Source organism: Salvia hispanica, chromosome 2 (assembly GCF_029641045.1).
Source record: "Salvia hispanica isolate PSC_SH4W2 chromosome 2, Shi_PSC_v1, whole genome shotgun sequence".
In the NCBI taxonomy this organism is placed as follows: domain Eukaryota; kingdom Viridiplantae; phylum Streptophyta; class Magnoliopsida; order Lamiales; family Lamiaceae; genus Salvia; species Salvia hispanica.
The window spans coordinates 27,887,566-27,896,482 of NC_142693.1; the positions used below are offsets into that span (position 1 = coordinate 27,887,566).

At 37.7% G+C, this 8,917-nt stretch overlaps 2 pseudogenes; both read left to right on the top strand.

Annotated features, from left to right (window-relative positions):
* The first annotated feature begins 1,206 nt into the window (after positions 1–1,206).
* LOC148932035 (uncharacterized) lies at positions 1,207–2,767 on the top strand (annotated as a pseudogene).
* Positions 2,768–3,192: 425 nt separating this feature from the next.
* On the top strand, positions 3,193–4,192 carry LOC148932036 (receptor-like protein 7; annotated as a pseudogene).
* The last annotated feature ends 4,725 nt before the right edge of the window (positions 4,193–8,917 follow it).

Genomic DNA, 8,917 nt, shown 5'->3' on the forward strand with positions numbered 1-8,917 from the left:
GGTCGTACTCGATTTTAAATTTAGAATTTGTAATATGTTCTTAAGCTAAAATTTGTTTTGTAGTATTTCAAAGAACTAGTTTTAAATCCGTCCCGCAGAAAAGTTGATGAGTCTAATTTATTAAAGTTTAGAATATTTAGCCGTCACCTGATCTAAATTTGAGATGAAATATTTTTATAAAATTGATGAACTCGTCTGATTAAACCATATTTGTATAAGCCCAAATGAAAGAACTTTCTCCAACATAATTCTCATTGCACTTCCATTTTACAAGGCCCAAAAATAAAAGCCCAAGATTAAAACCTCCATTGCGACATTATCTTGAGATGAACTATTTCAAACAATTTGTACATTATTTGTGATCATAACTTAGTCGCACTTCACTTTCTTCATTTGTCTTTCAAACTTGCAAGTTGGATTTCTGCTTAGTTCAAAGTCCATTCTCTTAGTGTCACTGCTCTTGGTCCCATTGCATATAACTTATATGACCAACTCAAAAGATATTATATGCATTGTGAATAGTCTTTGTCTATTTTTCCAAAATTTAGTCATTTCACATTATTTTGAAAAATAATTGGACCACCACTCCAAGAAACTTACTATGTGTTTCCATTTATTTAGGCTGCCCAAATAACATGTTTATTATATCTAAAATTCTTGTTTTTGTGTTTACTTCATTATGTGAGTGTAATCTGTCCTTTGCAATAGAAAGCTGAGTAAAGTACCCAAATTTCTTTTTCTTTTTTTTTGTGTATGTAAATAAATTATTAAAGCTGACTTGCTGAGCCATGTGTGCTCAAACTTCAAACACGTTTAAATCTTTATTGTTAGAGTTAATTTATATAATACAATTATATGGATTTTTGTCTTACCCGGTGTCGGGCTTGATTCATTTGTGTCAAGGGCTGTGCCTATTTTTCAGTTTCTGTTTTTACTTTATTGTTTGTGTAATATTTCATTTGCAAGTGCAAAAGCTGAAAAGTTTTCTACTTCTCTACCCCATCAAACACCATGCTTCCCTCATTTTCAGTGGGGCAACACAATTATGGAAATTTCACACTTTGCAGTTGACTTGACTTTGAAAAAAAGTTATTGGAGAAAGTTTCAGACATATTTGTTGGAATATATTATTTTAATTTTGAGTAAAAGGGCATCTCCTAGGCTCTTCTTGTTTGCACATAAATAGATGAATGAGGCAGAGTAGATAGACAAAAACATCAGCCATGAAAACTGCATACCTTTTTCTTACATATCTTTCTCTCCTAACACTGTGTTTGTGTCTTTCAAGAGCAGCCACAACTGAAGCATAGGCTTTGATGAGATGGAAATCCAGCCTATCATCTTCTGCTTCTCTCGAGTCTTGGTCAGTCAACAACATCAGCAACCACTGCAGATGGATCAGCATTCGCTGCAACGACGAGGGATCTGTCTCTGGGATTAATCTACCCATTGCAGGGACATTGGACCTGTTTCATTTCACTGCATTGCTGAATCTCACCACTTTCAACCTTAGTGTGAATGTTCTCAACGGCTCCGTACCGGTTGCTCTTGCCAACCTCACTAGCCTCACTCTCTTGGACCTCTCCCACAATCTGTTTGCCGGTGCAATTCCACCAGAGATCGGCCACTTGACAGAGCTTCAATACCTGAGCTTCTCCGACAACTATATGGTTGGAGAAATCCCATATCAGATTGGCAATCTGAAGAAGGTGCGCCTCTTGGATTTGGGCGCTAATTACTTTGAAACTCCTGACTGGTCTCGATTTCCCACTTTCCCTTTCCTAACTCACCTTGATCTTGGTTGGAATGAACTCAACTTGGAATTACCACACTTCATAACCACCTGTCGCAACCTTACTTTTCTTGATTTGTCTCAAAACACCTTCACAGGCCAAATTCCTGAATCATTGTTCACCAATTTGGTTAAACTTGAATATCTTAACCTCTCCAGAAATGCTTTTCAAGGCCCCCTGTCACCAAATATCACTAACCTCTCCAAGTTGAAGGATCTTCGCCTTGGCGACAACTTCTTCTTTGGCAACATTCTTGATTCAATAAACCTTATTTCAAGCCTGCAAAATCTAGAGCTGTACAATAATTCGTTAATAGGAGAAATCCCTCCTTCAATTCTATAGGCCTACTCACAAATCTCCGAAGTCTACATCTTCGAAGGAACAGCTTTAATTCCTCCATTCCCCGAGAGCTCGGCCTGTGTAACAAGCTGACCTACTTAGATTTATCCCAGAATTCCCTCTCGGGGCCATTGCCGCCATACTTGTCAAATCTGGTCAATTTATCTTATTTGGTTCTATCTGAGAATAGCCTGACTGGTGAAATATTGCCCCGTTTCTTCAAGAGTTGGAGAAAACTAATCTCACTAGAAATTGAAGACAATGAATTCAGTGGGGAACTTCCATCAGAAATAGGATTGCTCACAAACCTAAGTATCTGGAACTCTATAATAATTCGTTTTCAGGCAGCATCCCACCAGAGATAGGAAACCTACAAAAATTGATGTGGCTGAAGCTTTCAACCGATAACTTTTCAGGTAACATGGAAAGTCATAAACCGATTGAGTGGGAACATGGAAAACAATGCTTTATCATCAAGTATCCCAACAAATTAAATGGTGCTATTATCTACAATATGGAGTATTACTTTAGTTCACAACATGATATGCATGTGGAGTACAATTTTAGATGTAAAGAAATGTGATTTATATCTTCTTATATTTCAAATAAATGGTTTGAAGGTATAATTCAATCCACTATCGGAAATCTTTCAAATATGGATTCCTTAGATCTCTCTTCCAACAAATTAAATGGTGAGCTCTCAGAATAATCTTGTTGGCATTTTTATAACTCTCAGAATACATAGCATATAATTTCATTTTTATAATACTTTTTGTTATTATGATTTCCTTTATGCAAGCTAGGCAGATTGAAAAGTTCATACATGAACTATCTGGATGTGTTAGAACACGGACATTGAAAAGTTCATACATTAGGGTGAATAGTGATATTTTCTCCAACACTTTTATATTTGAAAATTATGCTAACTTTATTTAAACATTCCCACTTATGGGAGTTATTTCATGAAAGATTGGTCATCTTGACAACCAACATTCTGATTTATGGGAGTTATATCTGTAAAATGTTAATATCTAATGCAGATAACCGCCATATTGTTACAATGACTAAAATGTCAGTTAGGTGTATTTTTCAATATAAATAAATTTTATTTATTTCTTTCTTTTATGTTTCAAATAAGAAAACTGAGTGGAAACAAGTTAATGGAATATGGATCTTAGTTTTACATATTAATTTTAAATCAAATGTGAGTGAAATGAGTTGGTGGTACGTGGGGTCTATTATTATTTATAGTAAATACGAACCTATTTTACAAATGGGCCTCCTAAAGGTAGGTGGGGTCTAAAGCAAATACACGATTAGTAAAATGCCATGCATGTGTATTTTCGATTTGAATAAGTTTGATTTAGATCCTTCTTTTATCTTCCAAATAAATTGTTTGAAGGTCCAATTACATCTACAATCGGAAATCTTTCAAATCTGCTGGGCTTGTATCTCTTTTCCAACAAATTAATGTTGAGCTCCCATCCTCCATCTGCAAGTTGTCATCCCTTGCTTATCTTCTTCTCTCGAATAATACTTTGGAAGGAAGATTGCCGCATTGTTTCAGAAACTTCAGCAAATCATTGACCATCTTTCACCTAAACCAAAATCAATTTAGTGGCCTCATACCATCTACCTTTTCTATGGATTGTCGTCTTAAGTCCATCAATTTGGGTAATAACAAATTCAACGGACGATTACCTAAATCCTTAATCAATTGCCAAATTCTAGAAGGCCTCGACATTGGAGATAATAGAATACAAGATGAATTTCCCTTTTGGATGGAACGCCTAGGCAAGCTTCGGGTGCTAGTGTTGAGGTCTAACAAGTTTGGTGGAAAAATGTCTTTTCCTTCACGAACCAAGTTTACATTTCCTAGGTTGCAAGTTTTTGATGTATCCCATAATGAATTTCTAGGCTCTTTATCTCAAACATATATCAACAATTTCATAGCAATGATTGAGCCTGCAGAAATTGAACATGATGAGTTTCGAAATTACGTGGAGATGACGCTCAGCTTGAAAGGTCATGATCAGTTAATGCAAATGCAAAGTGGATGATGGGATCCAAAGCCACCTTGGCTCTAATACCAGTTGTTGGGATCATCGACTACACATTAGTTTGATATTGTCCGCTTTGGGTGGAGCCAAGCCACACGAATTTATTTTTGAGTCACCTCCAAAAGGCCTCAAACTAATTAGGGATGGATAACACTTATATACTAATCCAACTTCCCTCACTCATCCGATGTGGGATAGGTTTGCACCCAACAAACCTCCCCTATTGCAAGAATATGATAGGAGCACAATATAATAGCACCTAATGTGGACGAATCAATAATATGATAATGAGAAACGATAATGAAAATATCAATACCAAAATTTTACGTGGAAAACTCTCTTCAATGTGAAGAGATAAAAACCACGAGACCCACCGGTTTACCAAATCCAATATCACCAAGGAGAGAATACAACCAAGAAGTTTACAATGATATCTAATCCTTAACAACACAACGAAGGCACTAGATAATCAATACGACTTCAAAATAGATGAAATAAACATCTCAAGAAACAGCAGTCACGTTCAGAAATATATAACTGAAGATCTAACCGTTAAAATTCAATTTCCTTCGGTCAGAATGAATAACCATGAGTCTTCTACATCCAGTTCAAATATCAAGTCGATCGGACAACGTTTGAACCTCCGATCAAGACAAAACCCGAGACTGCACAGTGCAAAAACTTGGAAAACACTCTTTTCCCCCTTCTTTCCTTCTACACGTTTTTCTCTCTTTCTCTCTCTTCTCTCAATTGTGGCGGCTCCTACACACTTGATAGGTATTTATAAGTTCTCCATTGACCTATTTAAGTAAATAAATGAGCCAATAATATATGGGTCTTTTTTCCACAAGTTGGGAGCCCTAACCCAACAAATCTCCCCTCTCACAACTTTGTGGAGTATCTTGCCATTCCGGCAAGAGAACAACAAACTTCAAACTTGCATCTCGGCAAAATCTGTGTCATCATATCATCGCCATTATCATCCGTATGAACCTTCTCAAGTTCGATCAACTTTTCATCAAGCACATCACGTATCCAATGATACTTCACATCAATATGTTTAGACTTGGAATGAAAATTAGGATGCTTTGCAATATGTATTGCACTTTGACTATCACAAAGTATGACATACCTTTCTTGAGAGTAACCAAGTTCTTTCAAGAACCTCTTCAAAAATAACAACTCTTTGCACGCTTCCGTAGCTGCAACAAACTCAGCTTTTGTTGTCGACAAAGCAACACATTTTTTGCAATTTAGATTGCCAAGAGACAACTCCTCCTGCAAAAGTATTCAAGAGCCCTGAAGCAGACCTCAAGGTATCAACATCTCCAGCCAATCAGAATCTGTATAACCAGTGAGAACAAGTTTCCACCTCCAAAGCAAAGCTTTAAATCTGAAGTATCATGAAGATATATCAAAATCCACTTTATTGCATTCCAATGCTCTCTCCCTGGATTGGAGAGAAATCTGCTCACTACACCAACTGCATGAGCTAAATCGGGTCTTGAACAAACCATAGCATACATCAAACTACCAGTAGCTGAAGAATAAGGAACATTACTCATTTCTTCCTTTTCTTCATTAGTGGAGCGACTCTGCTACTCAACTTCATATGCGTCGCCAATGGAGTGCTAATTGGCTTAGCCTTCTCCATTCGAAATCTCTCAAGAACTTTGTCAATGTACCTTTCTTGTGACAGCCACAATTTCCTTTCCTTTCTGTCTCTAGATATGCTTATCCCAAGCATTTTCTTCGCTGGTCCGAAATCTTTCATTTCGAAGAACTTGCTCAACTCCTGCTTCAATTGGCGAATTTTGGAAACATTTTGACCAACAATAAGCATATCATCAACATAAATCAATAGGATAATAAAATCATCAGGGGCGAATTTTTGGACAAACACACAATGGTCATAACTAGTCTTCGTGTAGCCTTATTGCTTCATCACACACTCAAATTTCTTGTACCATTGTCTCGAAGCTTGCTTCAAACCGTACAAGCTCATTTTCAACTTGCACACATAAACCTCTTTACCTTTCACCTTAAACCCTTCCGGTTGCTCCATGTAAATTTCTTCAATCAAATCACCATGAAGAAATGCAGTCTTCACATCCATCTGCTCAATCTCCAAATCAAGGCTTGCAGCTAACCCCAACACATCTCGGATTGAAGACATCTTTAACACGGGTGAAAAAAGCTCATCAAAATCAACTCCCTCTATCTGACTGAAACCCTTAACAACCAATCTTGCCTTGTATCTTGGTTTCGAAGACTTCTCTTCCTGTTTCAGTCTGTAGATCCACCTATTCTTCAAAGCTCTCTTACCCTTCGATAACAGCATCAAATCAAAAGTTTCATTATCATGAAAAGACTTCATCTCATCTTCCATTGCAAGAAACTAGTTTTTCCTGTCTACACCTTCCGTAGCTTCTTCAAAGTACTCGGACTCTCCCCCGTCAATCAACAGGACATACTCACTTGAAGAATATCTAGTAGACTGTTGTCTATCTTTGGTAGACCTTCTGGGTTCAACATCTTGTGGATCATTATTATCAATACCTGGAGGATTTTCCAAATTTTCAACTTGTTGGGCATCAGCAGAATCATCAAGCTGCATCTCAGCTTCAACTGCATTACCACCATCTATAGTAGGCAAGTATGGTATAGAACTTGGATCAATATGAACGAGGTCATCATGAGAGTGAGAATCTACCTGGAGGATTTTCCAAATTTTCAACTTGTTGGGCATCAGCAGAATCATCAAGCTGCATCTCAGCTTCAACTGCATTACCACCATCTATAGTAGGCAAGTATGGTATAGAACTTGGATCAATATGAACGAGGTCATCATGAGAGTGAGAATCTGAACTCTCTGCCTTATCAATGTCATCAATAGTCTGGTCTTCACAAAACACCACATCACGGCTTCGTAATACCTTTTCTCAATAAGATCATACAATCTGTAACCAAACTCATCTTGACCATATCCAATAAAGATGCACTGCCTTGCTTTAGCATCTAACTTTGACCTCTCATCTCTAGGAACATGAACATAAGCTTTGCAACCAAACACCCTCAAATGATCATAAGAGGTGTTCTTCCATGTCCAAACATTTTCTGGAACATCACCCTGCAAAGCAATCGTAGGAGTCAGATTAATAACATAAGAAGGAACACATAAAGCTTCTCCCAAAAATGACTGCGGAAGTTTCGACTCCAGTAACATGCATCTGACCCTATCCATCAATGTTATGTTCATCCTTTCAGCCAACCCATTCAACTGAGGCGTCTTTGGTGGCGTCTTCTGGTGTCTGATCCCTTGTTGCCTACAATACTCCTCAAATGGTCCACGGTACTCACCACTATTGTCTGTCCTGATGCCCTTCAATTTCTTTCCAGTTTGTCATTCTGCTAAGGCCTGAAACTCCTTGAACTTGCCAAACACTTGATCTTTACTCTTCAAGGCATACACCCATAGCTTCCCGGAATGATCATCAATAAATGTCACAAAATAAGATGCACCACCATTAGTCTTTACCTTCAAATGACCACAAACATATGAGTGAACCAAATCCAACAAATTTGGTTGCCGATGAGGAGGATTAGTTTTGAAAGATAGTCGATTCTGCTTCCCTTCAAGGCAATGAGAGCACTTTTCAAAACTAGAACTTTGAACACGTAGAAGAACATTCTTCTTCACCAAAGTTTCAAGTCCCTTGGCAGTAATATGACTCAACCTCTTATGCCACAATTCTGGAACAGTGTTTTCCAACAACATTCACCGAGTTATCTGAAACTGAAGCTTCCAACATATACAAATTTTCCTTCAACTTCGAACCTTTAGCAATATCAGGGACCCTTTGCTGATCTTCCATTTTCCATCATTTCCATAGCCATCACTATCAAGTCTCCCAACGAAAATCAAGTTCAGTCGAACATCTGGAGCATTTCTGACATCTCGAAGTAGCACTGTAGAACCATTCTTCACTTTTATATTAATATTTCCAATGCCAGCAACTTTAGCAAGACCATTGTTGCCCATCCTCAAAGGACTAAAATCACCCACAGTGTAAGTGCTGAAAAACTCTCTTCTGGGAGTAACATGGACTGTGGCACCGGAGTCACCAACCCAGCATATATCGGAAGAGACCAAATTGATATCATGGTCATCAGAAACAATGATAAGATCACCACTTGTAGCAGCAGCAGCACAGTCAGTACTATCTTCTTCAAACTTCTCTTCATCCTTATTATTTCCATTCTTCTTGTTCTTCAAAGACCAACAATTTTTCTTGATATGACCTGGCTTGTGGCAATAATGACACTCAACATCCTTGTATTTGGACGATCTGGACTTGCTTCTACACTTTCCTTTGTTACCTTGACCTCTATTTGGATTTCTCCTCCTCTGCTATGTGAATAACACTTCATTCTGCGACGATGTGCCTTGAGTCTTCCTTCGGATCTCTTTATTGAGAATTTCTTTCTTGGCATAATCAAACGATATTTTTTCTCCCAGAGCAGAGTTAGTGTGCGAGTGATACGCTCGGATTTTGGACTATTTTAAGACCATTATTTGGTCCGTTTTTGACGTCAAAGTCACTCTACACGTCCATTATTTGCATATTTTGTCTATTTTGGTATTTTGACGTATTTTGTGAGAAACGTGCATAATTGAGCCGAAAAAGGGAGCCAAAACGCAAAGTCTGGAAATCTGGAGTCAGA